Source organism: Oncorhynchus tshawytscha, linkage group LG02, assembly GCF_018296145.1.
Source record: "Oncorhynchus tshawytscha isolate Ot180627B linkage group LG02, Otsh_v2.0, whole genome shotgun sequence".
NCBI classification, from domain to species: Eukaryota; Metazoa; Chordata; class Actinopteri; order Salmoniformes; family Salmonidae; genus Oncorhynchus; species Oncorhynchus tshawytscha.
In genome coordinates this window covers 46477208-46492656 of record NC_056430.1, presented here as the reverse complement: position 1 = coordinate 46492656, position 15449 = coordinate 46477208, and the positions used below count along the sequence as shown (strand labels likewise).

The 15449-nt window shown below is 43.4% G+C and overlaps 1 protein-coding gene across 1 annotated transcript in view; it reads left to right on the top strand.

Annotated features, from left to right (window-relative positions):
* LOC112222711 (protein bassoon-like) overlaps positions 1-14929 on the top strand; it is a 137826-nt gene extending 122897 nt beyond the window's left edge. Inside the window, exon 14 of the mRNA XM_042305280.1 lies at positions 11158-14929. The gene's annotated coding sequence lies outside the window, so the exon portion shown is untranslated. The remainder of the gene's footprint in view (positions 1-11157) is intronic.
* Positions 14930-15449: the final 520 nt, after the last annotated feature.

The window sequence follows — 15449 nt, the reverse complement described above, 5'->3', positions numbered from 1 at the left end:
TTATGTACATATTCTTTATCCCCTTACACTGTGTATAAGACAGTAGTTTTTTTGGAATTCTTAGTTAGATTACTTGCTCGTTATTACTGCATTGTCGGAACTAGAAGCACAAGCATTTCGCTACACTCGCATTAACATCTGCTAACCATGTGTATGTGACAAATAAAATTTGATTTGATTTGATTTACCTGTTTCTTTCTCTCGTTCTCTCTCTATCCCTGTTTCTTTCTCTCGTTCTCTCTCTGTCCCTGTTTCTTTCTCTCATTCTCTCTCATTGTCTGTCCCTGTTTCTTTCTCTCATTCTCTCTCTCTGTCTGTCCCTGTTTCTTTCTCTCGTTCTCCCTCTCTGTCTGTCCCTGTTTCTTTCTCTCATTCTCTCTCTCTGTCTGTCCCTGTTTCTTTCTCTCGTTCTCTCTCTGTCCCTGTTTCTTTCTCTCTTTCTCTCTCTGTCGCTGTTTCTTTCTTTCTCTCTTTCTCTCTCTCTCCCTGTTTCTTTCTCTCTTTCTCTCTCTGTCCCTGTTTCTTTCTCTCGTTCTCTCTCTCTGTCTGTCCCTGTTTCTTTCTCTCGTTCTCTCTCTCTGTCTGTCCCTGTTTCTTTCTCTCGTTCTCTCTCTCTATCTGTCCCTGTTTCTTTCTCTCGTTCTCTCTCTCTGTCCCTGTTTCTTTCTCTCATTCTATCTCTGTCCCTCGTTCTCGCTCTGTCCCTGTTTCTTTCTCTCGTTCTCTCTCTGTCCCTGTTTCTTTCTCTCATTCTGTCTCTGTCCCTGTTTCTTTCTCTTGTTCTCGATCTGTCCCTGTTTCTTTCTCTCATTCTCTCTCTCTGTCTGTCCCTGCTTCTTTCTCTTGTTCTCTCTCTCTGTCCCTGTTTCTTTCTCTTGTTCTCGATCTGTCCCTGTTTCTTTCTCTCATTCTCTCTCTCTGTCTGTCCCTGTTTCTTTCTCTCGCTCTGTCTCTCTCTCTGTCCCTGTTTCTTTCTCTTGTTCTCTCTCTCTCTCTCTCTGTCCCTGCTTCTTTCTCTCGTTCTCTCTCTGTCCCTGTTTCTTTCTCTCGTTCTCTCTCTCTGTCCCTGTTTCTTTCTCTTGTTCTCTCTCTGTCCCTGTTTCTTTCTCTTGTTCTCTCTCTCTGTCCCTGTTTCTTTCTCTCGTTCTCTCTCTCTGTCCCTGTTTCTTTCTCTCGTTCTCTCTCTCTGTCCCTGCTTCTTTCTCTTGTTCTCTCTCTCTGTCCCTGTTTCTTTCTCTTGTTCTATCTCTCTCTCTGTCCCTGTTTCTTTCTCTTGTTCTCTCTCTGTCCCTGTTTCTTTCTCTTGTTCTCTCTCTGTCCCTGTTTCTTTCTCTTGTTCTCTCTCTGTCCCTGTTTCTTTCTCTTGTTCTCTCTCTCTGTCCCTGTTTCTTTCTCTTGTTCTCTCTCTCTGTCCCTGTTTCTTTCTCTCATTCTCTCTCTCTGTCTGTCCCTGTTTCTTTCTCTTGTTCTCTCTGTCTGTCCCTGTTTCTTTCTCTTGTTCTGTCTCTCTCGCTGTCCCTGTTTCTTTCTCTCATTCTCTCTCTCTGTCGGTCCCTGTTTCTTTCTCTTGTTCTCTCTCTCTGTCCCTGTTTCTTTCTCTCATTCTCTCTCTCTGTCTGTCCCTGATTCTTTCTCTTGTTCTCGATCTGTCCCTGCTTCTTTCTCTCGTTCTCTCTCTCTGTCCCTGTTTCTTTCTCTTGTTCTCTCTCTGTCCCTGTTTCTTTCTCTTGTTCTCTCTCTGTCCCTGTTTCTTTCTCTTGTTCTCTCTGTCTGTCCCTGTTTCTTTCTCTCGTTCTGTCTCTCTCTCTGTCCCTGTTTCTTTCTCTTGTTCTCTCTCTGTCCCTGTTTCTTTCTCTCGTTCTCTCTCTCTGTCCCTGTTTCTTTCTCTTGTTCTCTCTCTCTGTCCCTGTTTCTTTCTCTTGTTCTCTCTCTGTCCCTGTTTCTTTCTCTTGTTCTCTCTCTGTCCCTGTTTCTTTCTCTTGTTCTCTCTGTCTGTCCCTGTTTCTTTCTCTTGTTCTCTCTCTCTGTCTGTCCCTGTTTCTTTCTCTTGTTCTCTCTCTGTCCCTGTTTCTTTCTCTCTCTCTCTCTCTGTCTGTCCCTGTTTCTTTCTCTCGTTCTGTCTCTCTCTGTCTGTCCCTGTTTCTTTTTCTCTTCTCTCTCTGTCCCTGTTTCTTTCTCTTGTTCTCTCTCTCTGTCTGTCCCTGTTTCTTTCTCTTGTTCTCTCTGTCTGTCCCTGTTTCTTTCTCTCGTTCTGTCTCTCTCTCTGTCCCTGTTTCTTTCTCTTGTTCTCTCTCTCTGTCTCTGTTTCTTTCTCTCGTTCTGTCTCTCTCTCTGTCCCTGTTTCTTTCTCTTGTTCTCTCTCTCTCTCTCTCTGTCCCTGCTTCTTTCTCTCGTTCTCTCTCTGTCCCTGTTTCTTTCTCTCGTTCTCTCTCTCTGTCCCTGTTTCTTTCTCTTGTTCTCTCTCTGTCCCTGTTTCTCTTCTCTTGTTCTCTCTCTGTCCCTGTTTCTTTCTCTTGTTCTCTCTCTCTGTCCCTGTTTCTTTCTCTCATTCTATCTCTGTCCCTGTTCTCTCTCTGTCCCTGTTTCTTTCTGTCTCTTCTCTCTCTCTGTCTGTCCCTGTTTCTTTCTCTTGTTCTCTCTCTGTCCCTGTTTCTTTCTCTTGTTCTCTCTCTCTGTCTGTCCCTGTTTCTTTCTCTCCTTCTGTCTCTCTCTCTTGTCCCTGTTTCTTTCTCTTGTTCTCTCTCTCTGTCTGTCCCTGTTTCTTTCTCTCATTCTGTCTCTGTCCCTGTTTCTTTCTCTCGTTCTCTCTCTCTGTCCCCTGTTTCTTTCTCTCATTCTCTCTCTCTGTCCCTGTTTCTTTCTCTCATTCTCTCTCTGTCCCTGTTTCTTTCTCTCATTCTCTCTCTCTGTCCCTGTTTCTTTTTCTTGTTCTCTGTCTGTCCCTGTTTCTTTCTCTTGTTCTCTCTCTCTGTCCCTGTTTCTTTCTCTTGTTCTCTCTCTCTGTCCCTGTTTCTTTCTCTTGTTCTCTGTCTGTCCCTGTTTCTTTCTCTTGTTCTCTCTCTGTCCCTGTTTCTTTCTCTTGTTCTCTCTCTCTGTCCCTGTTTCATTCTCTTGTTCTCTCTCTCTGTCCCTGTTTCTTTCTCTTGTTCTCTGTCTGTCCCTGTTTCTTTCTCTTGTTCTCTCTCTGTCCCTGTTTCTTTCTCTCATTCTCTCTCTCTGTCTGTCCCTGTTTCTTTCTCTCATTCTCTCTCTCTGTCTGTCCCTGTTTCTTTCTCTCATTCTCTCTCTGTCCCTGTTTCTTTCTCTCATTCTCTCTCTCTGTCTGTCCCTGTTTCTTTCTCTCGTTCTGTCTCTGTCCCTGTTTTTCTCTCTTTCTCTCTCTCTCCCTGTTTCTTTCTCTCTTTCTCTCTCTGTCCCTGTTTCTTTCTTTCTCTCTTTCTCTCTCTCTCCCTGTTTCTTTCTCTCTTTCTCTCTCTGTCGCTGTTTCTTTCTCTCGCTCTCTCTCTGTCCCTGTTTCTTTCTCTCATTCTATCTCTGTCCCTCGTTCTCTCTCTGTCCCTGTTTCTTTCTCTCGTTCTCGCTCTGTCCCTGTTTCTTTCTCTCGTTCTCTCTCTGTCCCTGTTTCTTTCTCTTGTTCTCTCTGTCTGTCCCTGTTTCTTTCTCTCGTTCTGTCTCTCTGTCTGTCCCTGTTTCTTTCTCTCATTCTGTCTCTGTCCCTCGTTCTCTGTCTGTCCCTGTTTCTTTCTCTTGTTCTCTCTCTGCCCCTGTTTCTTTCTCTCGTTCTCTCTCTCTGTCTGTCCCTGTTTCTTTCTCTCATTCTCTCTCTCTGTCTGTCCCTGTTTCTTTCTCTTGTTCTCTCTGTCTGTCCCTGTTTCTTTCTCTCGTTCTGTCTCTCTGTCTGTCCCTGTTTCTTTCTCTCATTCTGTCTCTGTCCCTGTTTCTTTCTCTCGTTCTCTCTCTCTGTCCCTGTTTCTTTCTCTTATTCTATCTCTGTCCCTCGTTCTCTGTCTGTCCCTGTTTCTTTCTCTTGTTCTCTCTCTGCCCCTGTTTCTTTCTCTCGTTCTCTCTCTCTGTCTGTCCCTGTTTCTTTCTCTCATTCTCTCTCTCTGTCTGCCCCTGTTTCTTTCTCTCGTTCTCTCTCTCTGTCTGTCCCTGTTTCTTTCTCTCATTCTCTCTCTCTGTCTGTCCCTGTTTCTTTCTCTCATTCTCTCTCTCTGTCTGTCCCTGTTTCTTTCTCTTGTTCTCGATCTGTCCCTGTTTCTTTCTCTTGTTCTCTCTCTCTGTCCCTGTTTCTTTCTCTCATTCTCTCTCTCTGTCTGTCCCTGTTTCTTTCTCTTGTTCTCTCTGTCTGTCCCTGTTTCTTTCTCTTGTTCTGTCTCTCTCGCTGTCCCTGTTTCTTTCTCTCATTCTCTCTCTCTGTCTGTCCCTGTTTCTTTCTCTTGTTCTCTCTCTCTGTCCCTGTTTCTTTCTCTTGTTCTCTCTCTGTCCCTGTTTCTTTCTCTTGTTCTCTCTGTCTGTCCCTGTTTCTTTCTCTCGTTCTGTCTCTCTCTCTGTCCCTGTTTCTTTCTCTTGTTCTCTCTCTCTGTCTCTGTCCCTGTTTCTTTCTCTCGTTCTGTCTCTCTCTCTGTCCCTGTTTCTTTCTCTTGTTCTCTCTCTCTGTCCCTGTTTCTTTCTCTTGTTCTCTCTCTGTCCCTGTTTCTTTCTCTTGTTCTCTCTCTGTCCCTGTTTCTTTCTCTTGTTCTCTCTGTCTGTCCCTGTTTCTTTCTCTCGTTCTGTCTCTCTCTCTGTCCCTGTTTCTTTCTCTTGTTCTCTCTCTGTCCCTGTTTCTTTCTCTTGTTCTCTCTCTCTGTCTCTGTCCCTTTTCTTTCTCTCCTTCTGTCTCTCTCTCTTGTCCCTGTTTCTTTCTCTTGTTCTCTCTCTCTGTCTGTCCCTGTTTCTTTCTCTCGTTCTGTCTCTCTCTCTGTCCCTGTTTCTTTCTCTTGTTCTCTCTCTGTCCCTGTTTCTTTCTCTTGTTCTCTCTCTCTGTCCCTGTTTCTTTCTCTCATTCTCTCTCTCTGTCTGTCCCTGTTACTTTCTCTTGTTCTCTCTGTCTGTCCCTGTTTCTTTCTCTTGTTCTGTCTCTCTCGCTGTCCCTGTTTCTTTCTCTCATTCTCTCTCTCTGTCGGTCCCTGTTTCTTTCTCTTGTTCTCTCTCTCTGTCCCTGCTTCTTTCTCTCGTTCTCTCTCTCTGTCCCTGTTTCTTTCTCTTGTTCTCTCTCTCTGTCCCTGTTTCTTTCTCTTGTTCTCTCTCTGTCCCTGTTTCTTTCTCTTGTTCTCTCTCTGTCCCTGTTTCTTTCTCTTGTTCTCTCTCTCTGTCTGTCCCTGTTTCTTTCTCTTGTTCTCTCTCTCTGTCCCTGTTTCTTTCTCTTGTTCTCTCTCTCTGTCTGTCCCTGTTTCTTTCTCTTGTTCTCTCTGTCTGTCCCTGTTTCTTTCTCTCGTTCTGTCTCTCTCTCTGTCCCTGTTTCTTTCTCTTGTTCTCTCTCTCTGTCTGTCCCTGTTTCTTTCTCTCGTTCTGTCTCTCTCTCTGTCCCTGTTTCTTTCTCTTGTTCTCTCTCTCTCTCTCTCTGTCCCTGCTTCTTTCTCTCGTTCTCTCTCTGTCCCTGTTTCTTTCTCTCGTTCTCTCTCTCTGTCCCTGTTTCTTTCTCTTGTTCTCTCTCTGTCCCTGTTTCTTTCTCTTGTTCTCTCTCTCTGTCCCTGTTTCTTTCTCTCATTCTATCTCTGTCCCTCGTTCTCTCTCTGTCCCTGTTTCTTTCTCTTGTTCTCTCTCTGTCCCTGTTTCTTTCTCTTGTTCTCTCTCTGTCCCTGTTTCTTTCTCTTGTTCTCTCTCTCTGTCCCTGTTTCTTTCTCTCATTCTATCTCTGTCCCTCGTTCTCTCTCTGTCCCTGTTTCTTTCTCTCATTCTCTCTCTCTGTCTGTCCCTGTTTCTTTCTCTTGTTCTCTCTCTGTCCCTGTTTCTTTCTCTTGTTCTCTCTCTCTGTCTCTGTCCCTGTTTCTTTCTCTCCTTCTGTCTCTCTCTCTTGTCCCTGTTTCTTTCTCTTGTTCTCTCTCTCTGTCTGTCCCTGTTTCTTTCTCTCATTCTGTCTCTGTCCCTGTTTCTTTCTCTCGTTCTCTCTCTCTGTCCCTGTTTCTTTCTCTCATTCTCTCTCTCTGTCCCTGTTTCTTTCTCTCATTCTCTCTCTGTCCCTGTTTCTTTCTCTCATTCTCTCTCTCTGTCCCTGTTTCTTTTTCTTGTTCTCTGTCTGTCCCTGTTTCTTTCTCTTGTTCTCTCTCTCTGTCCCTGTTTCTTTCTCTTGTTCTCTCTCTCTGTCCCTGTTTCTTTCTCTTGTTCTCTCTCTCTGTCCCTGTTTCTTTCTCTTGTTCTCTGTCTGTCCCTGTTTCTTTCTCTTGTTCTCTCTCTGTCCCTGTTTCTTTCTCTTGTTCTCTCTCTGTCCCTGTTTCTTTCTCTTGTTCTCTCTCTGTCCCTGTTTCTTTCTCTCATTCTCTCTCTCTGTCTGTCCCTGTTTCTTTCTCTCATTCTCTCTCTCTGTCCCTGTTTCTTTCTCTCATTCTCTCTCTCTGTCTGTCCTGTTTCTTTCTCTCATTCTCTCTCTCTGTCTGTCCCTGTTTCTTTCTCTCATTCTCTCTCTGTCCCTGTTTTTTTCTCTCGTTCTGTCTCTGTCCCTGTTTTTCTCTCGTTCTCTCTCTGTCCCTGTTTCTTTCTCTCTTTCTCTGTCGCTGTTTCTTTCTTTCTCTCTTTCTCTCTCTCTCCCTGTTTCTTTCTCTCTTTCTCTCTCTGTCGCTGTTTCTTTCTCTCGCTCTCTCTCTGTCCCTGTTTCTTTCTCTCATTCTATCTCTGTCCCTCGTTCTCTCTCTGTCCCTGTTTCTTTCTCTCGTTCTCGCTCTGTCCCTGTTTCTTTCTCTCGTTCTCTCTGTCCCTGTTTCTTTCTCTTGTTCTCTCTGTCTGTCCCTGTTTCTTTCTCTCGTTCTGTCTCTCTGTCTGTCCCTGTTTCTTTCTCTCATTCTGTCTCTGTCCCTGTTTCTTTCTCTCGTTCTCTCTCTCTGTCCCTGTTTCTTTCTCTTATTCTATCTCTGTCCCTCGTTCTCTGTCTGTCCCTGTTTCTTTCTCTTGTTCTCTCTCTGCCCCTGTTTCTTTCTCTCGTTCTCTCTCTCTGTCTGTCCCTGTTTCTTTCTCTCATTCTCTCTCTCTGTCTGTCCCTGTTTCTTTCTCTTGTTCTCTCTCTGCCCCTGTTTCTTTCTCTCGTTCTCTCTCTCTGTCTGTCCCTGTTTCTTTCTCTCATTCTCTCTCTCTGTCTGTCCCTGTTTCTTTCTCTTGTTCTCGATCTGTCCCTGTTTCTTTCTCTTGTTCTCTCTCTCTGTCCCTGTTTCTTTCTCTCATTCTCTCTCTCTGTCTGTCCCTGTTTCTTTCTCTTGTTCTCTCTGTCTGTCCCTGTTTCTTTCTCTTGTTCTGTCTCTCTCGCTGTCCCTGTTTCTTTCTCTCATTCTCTCTCTCTGTCGGTCCCTGTTTCTTTCTCTTGTTCTCTCTCTCTGTCCCTGTTTCTTTCTCTCATTCTCTCTCTCTGTCCCTGGTCCTCTGTTTCTTTCTCTTGTTCTCTCTCTCTGTCCCTGTCCCTGTTTCTTTCTCTCATTCTCTCTCTCTGTCTGTCCCTGTTTCTTTCTCTTGTTCTCTCTCTCTGTCCCTGATTCTTTCTCTTGTTCTCTCTGTCTGTCCCTGTTTCTTTCTCTCGTTCTTCTCTCTCTCCCTGTTTCTTTCTCTTGTTCTCTCTCTCTGTCCCTGTTTCTTTCTCTTGTTCTCTCTCTCTGTCCCTGTTTCTTTCTCTTGTTCTCTCTCTGTCCCTGTTTCTTTCTCTTGTTCTCTCTCTGTCCCTGTTTCTTTCTCTTGTTCTCTCTGTCTGTCCCTGTTTCTTTCTCTCGTTCTGTCTCTCTCTCTGTCCCTGTTTCTTTCTCTTGTTCTCTCTCTGTCCCTGTTTCTTTCTCTTGTTCTCTCTCTCTGTCTCTGTCCCTGTTTCTTTCTCTCCTTCTGTCTCTCTCTCTTGTCCCTGTTTCTTTCTCTTGTTCTCTCTCTCTGTCTGTCCCTGTTTCTTTCTCTCGTTCTGTCTCTCTCTCTGTCCCTGTTTCTTTCTCTTGTTCTCTCTCTGTCCCTGTTTCTTTCTCTTGTTCTCTCTCTCTGTCTGTCCCTGTTTCTTTCTCTCGTTCTGTCTCTCTCTCTGTCCCTGTTTCTTTCTCTTGTTCTCTCTCTCTCTCTCTGTCCCTGCTTCTTTCTCTTGTTCTCTCTCTGTCCCTGTTTCTTTCTCTTGTTCTCTCTCTCTGTCCCTGTTTCTTTCTCTTGTTCTCTCTCTCTGTCCCTGTTTCTTTCTCTTGTTCTCTGTCTGTCCCTGTTTCTTTCTCTTGTTCTCTCTCTGTCCCTGTTTCTTTCTCTTGTTCTCTCTCTGTCCCTGTTTCTTTCTCTCATTCTCTCTCTCTGTCTGTCCCTGATTCTTTCTCTTGTTCTCGATCTGTCCCTGCGTCTTTCTCTCGTTCTCTCTCTCTGTCCCTGTTTCTTTCTCTTGTTCTCTCTCTGTCCCTGTTTCTTTCTCTTGTTCTCTCTCTCTGTCCCTGTTTCTTTCTCTCATTCTATCTCTGTCCCTCGTTCTCTCTCTGTCCCTGTTTCTTTCTCTCATTCTCTCTCTCTGTCTGTCCCTGTTTCTTTCTCTCATTCTGTCTCTGTCCCTGTTTCTTTCTCTTGATCTCTCTCTCTGTCCCTGTTTCTTTCTCTCATTCTCTCTCTGTCCCTGTTTCTTTCTCTTGATCTCTCTCTCTGTCCCTGTTTCTTTCTCTCATTCTCTCTCTCTGTCCCTGTTTCTTTTTCTTGTTCTCTGTCTGTCCCTGTTTCTTTCTCTTGTTCTCTCTCTCTGTCCCTGTTTCTTTCTCTTGTTCTCTCTCTCTGTCCCTGTTTCTTTCTCTTGTTCTCTCTCTCTGTCCCTGTTTCTTTCTCTCATTCTCTCTCTCTGTCCCTGTTTCTTTCTCTCATTCTTTCTCTGTCCCTGTTTCTTTCTCTCATTCTCTCTCTCTGTCCCTGTTTCTTTTTCTTGTTCTCTGTCTGTCCCTGTTTCTTTCTCTTGTTCTCTCTCTCTGTCCCTGTTTCTTTCTCTTGTTCTCTCTCTCTGTCCCTGTTTCTTTCTCTTGTTCTCTGTCTGTCCCTGTTTCTTTCTCTTGTTCTCTCTCTGTCCCTGTTTCTTTCTCTTGTTCTCTCTCTCTGTCCCTGTGTCTTTCTCTTGTTCTCTCTCTCTGTCCCTGTTTCTTTCTCTTGTTCTCTGTCTGTCCCTGTTTCTTTCTCTTGTTCTCTCTCTGTCCCTGTTTCTTTCTCTTGTTCTCTCTCTGTCCCTGTTTCTTTCTCTCATTCTCTCTCTCTGTCTGTCCCTGTTTCTTTCTCTCATTCTCTCTCTGTCCCTGTTTCTTTCTCTCATTCTCTCTCTCTGTCTGTCCCTGTTTCTTTCTCTCATTCTCTCTCTGTCCCTGTTTCTTTCTCTCATTCTCTCTCTGTCTGTCCCTGTTTCTTTCTCTTGTTCTCTCTCTGTCCCTGTTTCTTTCTCTCGTTCTCTCTCTGTCCCTGTTTCTTTCTCTCATTCTCTCTCTGTCCCTGTTTCTTTCTCTCATTCTCTCTCTGTCTGTCCCTGTTTCTTTCTCTTGTTCTCTCTCTGTCCCTGTTTCTTTCTCTCGTTCTCTCTCTGTCCCTGTTTCTTTCTCTCTTTCTCTCTGTCTGTCTGTCCCTGTTTCTTTCTCTTGTTCTCTCTCTCTGTCTGTCCCTGTTTCTTTCTCTCATTCTCTCTCTGTCTGTCCCTGTTTCTTTCTCTTGTTCTATCTCTGTCCCTGTTTCTTTCTCTCGTTCTCTCTCTGTCCCTGTTTCTTTCTCTCGTTCTCTCTCTGTCCCTGTTTCTTTCTCTCGTTCTCTCTCTGTCCCTGTTTCTTTCTCTCTTTCTCTCTCTGTCCCTGTTTCTTTCTCTTGTTCTCTCTCTCTGTCTGTCCCTGTTTCTTTCTCTCGTTCTCTCTCTCTCTCTGTCCCTGTTTCTTTCTCTTGTTCTCTCTCTCTCTCTGTCCCTGTTTCTTTCTCTCTCTCTCTCTCTCTCTTTCCCTCTCATTGTGTCTGTTTTCTCTCTCTCAATTCAATTAACATGTTCAATTCAAAGGGCTTAATTGGCATGGGAAACATACTGTATGTTTACATCTCTCTCTCGCTCTCTCTCCTTCTCGCTCTAAAGGACACTGAGCTGAACCATGTGTGAGGAATGAGAATGGAATTGTGTGTATACGTGGGCCCTTTTGTCTGCCTGTAGGGAAGGCGTGTGCGCACACACATAGTTATCCCTCCAGCGGTACAGTATTACAGTCCTACAGCTCTCCTCTGCCCCCTTGAGGTGAAATCAAGTCCTGAAATCGTTCAAATCAAATCACAGTCTATTTGTCGCATGCACAGATCAGCAGATGTTAAAGCGGGTGTTGCAAAACCCGTACGTTTCTAGCTCCAGCAATGCAGTGTCTAACAGTGCAATGCTGATACACAAATACACAAAAAAAAACAGAAATGAAGAAATATCAGAATGAGCAATGTCAGAGTCCTGAATATAAATATGTGGTGGTGAATAGGCAGTCTGGACAATGTGTAAGTAGGAAAAGGTACTGGCTGTCCAGCAGTAGTTATATAGGATGAGCTACAGTATGTCTAGAATACAGTATGTACATATAAAGTGACTAATCAATTAGTTAGCTTCATTTCTCAGAGATCAAATAAAATGTCAGCAAAATAATGTCGCAGGAACTCTATGGGACAGTAATGAACACATGTAATGAACACTCTGTGTACTGTCAATTGTATGCCCTGTGTTTTGCCTGTGTTTGTCATATGATTCAAATGCCTGTGACATATTGGATCCTAATGCAACACATACCGTATAAATTCGGTGCATATTGTTCTCGTAGCGTTGCAACATTTTGGTACGTTTTCCAGAAATCCCATTTGGAAGATTCCTGGAATCAGGAGGACATAAACTGAAAAAAAGAAAGTTACCGGAATTTTGGAACCTTTAGTTCTCAGTAGAAATGATCTCCAGGTGAGGGACACTGATCTCTGACCTTGTGTTTTCAGATACACCAACAGAATGCCAGGGAGAGCCTGCCTCACAGCTCCCGTAAGAGAGTGAAAAAGACAGATCGAATCCTCACCTCCCTGTCGGTTGTCTGCTTACTGAGAGATATAACTCCGGATCCAGGTACAGGACAGGGAGCTGTCACACACCTTAGGCTTGGCTTCAGCATCTCTCAGCTCAAGGGGACAGCAACGGAGGATGCTGATTTTTCATCTGAATGTCTTGTATCACTCGCTGAGGTTCTCCTGTTGGAAAACCAGGCCAGATGGGAGCGATTGTAGTTGAGGGAAGCTTCATAGTGCCCTCTACAGGGCATTAAGGGGAAGTCACTCTGTCTGAGGAGTCCACATCTGACCACAATCTACTCAGGTCAAGTCCCAAATGACACCCTATTCCCTATTTAGTGCACTACTTTCGACCAGGGTCCTTTGGGCTCTGGTCAAAAGTAGTGTATTATATAGGAAATATATAGGAAATAGGGGACCATTTGGGATGCAGAGTCTGTCTGAGGAGTCCACATCTGACCAGAATCCTTCATGACCCCACGCTTTTGTGCCCAAAGGGCCTTTTTTTTTTTTTTACAGCATCACCATTATAACGCAATGGAGGAGGTCGACAGAGGTACACAGCTCATAGGTTTTACTAGTACCAAAGAGAACTTCTTCGCTAACTATGACACTCGAACTACTACACCGGAGGAGGCAAGACGTTACTACGGCGACAGACAAAACAAACAAACAATTCCCTGTTATTAAACCCTTGAATGCTTGGTTTCTATGATCTCTACATTCCAGTATAGGGAACGATGACCCTTTCTTTGAATGTGTTTTCATTTCTCGTCCACCTGTTGTGATGATATGATGTCTCCAGAATGCAACATGTACGTTGTGGACATGGGAATGCACGCACAATAATAATAATCGAATAGAAACCCATATCTTCTCAATACTTTTCCCCACCACCGTGTCCAGAAGAGGGGCCACTAGACATTACTCGACGAGTAGGATCACGAGAGGTGGAGGAGCTACCAGTGGTGCCCCACCAATGAGAGTGTGAGATCTACACAGAAGAGAGAACCAAACGGAGCGCAAGTAAGCGTGGCCACGGCTGTTTTTTTGTTTGTTTGTTAGCCATCACAAAGCCATCAGTTGTCAGTCCCAGAGCACTTTGGGACTTTGTTGTTGTTTCGTTTATTTTTTATGATCTATTTGTTGATTTATTTTCATCTTGTTTAGTTTCTTATCATTTCTGCCTGGTATTTTTTGGGGGAAAAGAAGAGCCTTATTCGGTCCATATTTTTTACTTGTATACCTCATATGTTTTGAAATGTCCATATCATACCTTTCTTAATTTATTTTTTTGCACAAATGTATACTACTGTATGTATATACATCTAGCTAGAACACTGATAATGTAAATGATTCATTTGTGTATTTATTAATTTATGTGACTTCTGTATGTTTTTCTTTGGTAAATCTATTTATATTTGAATGGTCTATGGTTTTCTTATTAATTATCTCGTGTTTGAATAATTTGCTGGTTGATTTTTAAAAGCAATAGCATGCAGAAAACGTTATACAGCACAATGGTGTTAATGTTGTTTAAATTCGTGCTTGGGGATATCTGAGACATGTTGAAGAACATCAGTAAATGTGTCTGAGAGAGTTGCATAACCACACATACACATAGGCATTTACGCTAACCCGCACACGCACACACACACACACACACACACACACACACACACACACACACACACACACACACACACACACACACACAGGATTGGTTGGAAGCAATCATCATTTCAAATGTTCTATGCAATGATTCATTTTGAAACTGGAAAAGACTCCAAAAAAGTTTAATATCATGATGACCAATGTTACTCACACGACTCCCAACATCATTGTGAACTGAAAAACGTCAGAAAACGGTTATGAACATGTTTGTACTTGTATGTATGGATCTTAATATTGAACTATTGAATCTAGACTTGTTTTTATTTTTGTGGCATGTTTAATAGTACCCCATCACTCCCCATACGGGGGACTTGTTGCCAAAGGGTTAACTGTATAGACTGTCAGTCATGAATGTCCAACATCTTGTTGCTAGAAGCATGGGTTTGCTTGGCTTCGTCCGGCTGTTTGTATGACCTCGTTAAGTCTTGGTGTGTGTGTGGCTTGACCAGGTTTCCACTGTGCCGTGGCGTGTTCGGCTTACAGTGACTGTCCAATCCGTGCTGCTATACAAACCTGTGATGCAGTTGGTCAAGAAATTCTCCATGTAAAATGTAATTGTGCGTATTACGGTCGGTGTATAATCTGAAGAGAGGGCGGGAGGTGGGGGGGGGGTTAGTTTCTGGTATCTGATTGGTTGATCAGACCATCCAAGAAATAGAACTGTTTCGTATGCCTCACTGCATATCGGGATGGCTTCATGTGGTAATATATGATGTGGGAAACAACATTAAAGTGCTTTGAAGCCACTAAAAGGTACATTTACAGAACAACAAATCAAGGTATTATTTGTAGTTGGAGGAACAATGGGGGAAATCCTTTCCTCCACTTACTCGTGCATTCATTTCACTGGGAGACTAAGTGAAAATGTGACTTAAATTGATGTTAAGATACACCCTTAAATGAACAGAAGCACGTCTAGAACTCAATCAGTGAACCGCTGAACCTTCCATATCCAAGGCCAACCTAGAGGGAACCTCCAGGGAACCTAGAGGGAACCTACAGTACTGTCAGTCAAGTCCGAGAGACTCGACATGCTGCTGACCCCAAGCCTGTCATTTACCAAATCAGGGCACGTTATAATGAAAGCACAAGCCTGACTGGTTACAGTTTGTCACTATACTGTCTGTAAAGACACAGAAATATGACACACCAATAGGAAATGTGTTGACAATTTCAAGGCGAGGTAAAAACAAATCAAGTATCTCATGTCATTAATATGAATGAGTGTGGGTAGAATGAATCACAGAGGGTCCTTAGTGGTGGTTCGGTATAGACAGATGCATGCTCACCATCTTCATGGAGACGTTGTGGTCGATAAGAGAAGAGGTGCATGTGACAGAACAGCCATCACTGACTGTAGCCGTCCAGCGAGACACAAGGACAGACAGACAGACAGACATTGTCACTGTAAATACAGATGGATTCTTCTGTACAGCGTTTGAGTTCATAGTAAGGCCGTCTTGTGCATCCCCCACGCTGTACTTGCTGCCAACTTTTTGTGCTTTTGTGCATAATATAATATTTATTATGATTAAATATTATGATTATAATGATGAAATGGGCGGTGTATGTGACTGTTGGCAAAAGGGGAACAACTTGTATTCAGAAAACATATCTGGTCTCTTTAGAGTTTCTATACATATTGTGTTTGTAAAACAAGGAGAAATACCTCCATGGCAAAAGTTTATCCAGGCGTTCTATTGTCATTCTATCGGGAGGTTTCAAAGGTGATGGGACATGATCCGCTAATTAAAAAAAAAAAAGAGAGATTGAAATAAGAGGAAAACAGGAAAGAGAAAATGCAACAAAAAATCCAGAAAAAGTCTTAACTCAAGTCATTCACTGTTGTAAGTGCAATGGGCGAAACATCAGTCGTGTATCCATTGTGAAACCTTGTGTTCTATTCAGTGTATTCCTGTAAACAGATAGAGTAACATTTTGGTGCATCATGTCATGTAATGTGATTAATGAAAATAATGACCCTGCATTTGTTTCCAATCAGGAAAAAGAATAAAGAGAAAATGAGAATTGTCTCTCTTGTAGTTATTTGTTTGTCATCCACTTGACTATTTTTCCTTGTTCTTTCACTGACTGGCTGAATGACTGACTGACTGAATGACTGACTGAAATGGTTGCCAACAGCAACCACTGTTCGCCACATTGTATTCAAGGAAATAATTGTTGCCTGTCTCCCTAGAAATGACAGAAAAATACAAAGCTCTGCTGAGCCCCTTGGAGCATTGAATAATAATAGCCATCAGAACAGCCTTAATTTGCCGGGGCATGGACTTTAAGAGGTGTCAAAATCGTTCCACAGATGCTGGCCCATGTTAACTCCAATGCTTCCAACAGTTGTGTCAAGTTGGCTGGATGTCATTTGGGTGGTAGACAATTCCTGATGCCAGTGGCGGTCAGTGTCGTTTCATGAGCATGGCCTTATTTCTATTACAGCATATTGGATGACTGTCATTCATATTGCATTCGCCCAGTTCAATGTAACATCGATAGGTTTCGGCTACTACATGATACTCCAATTGTAAGGAATGACGCTG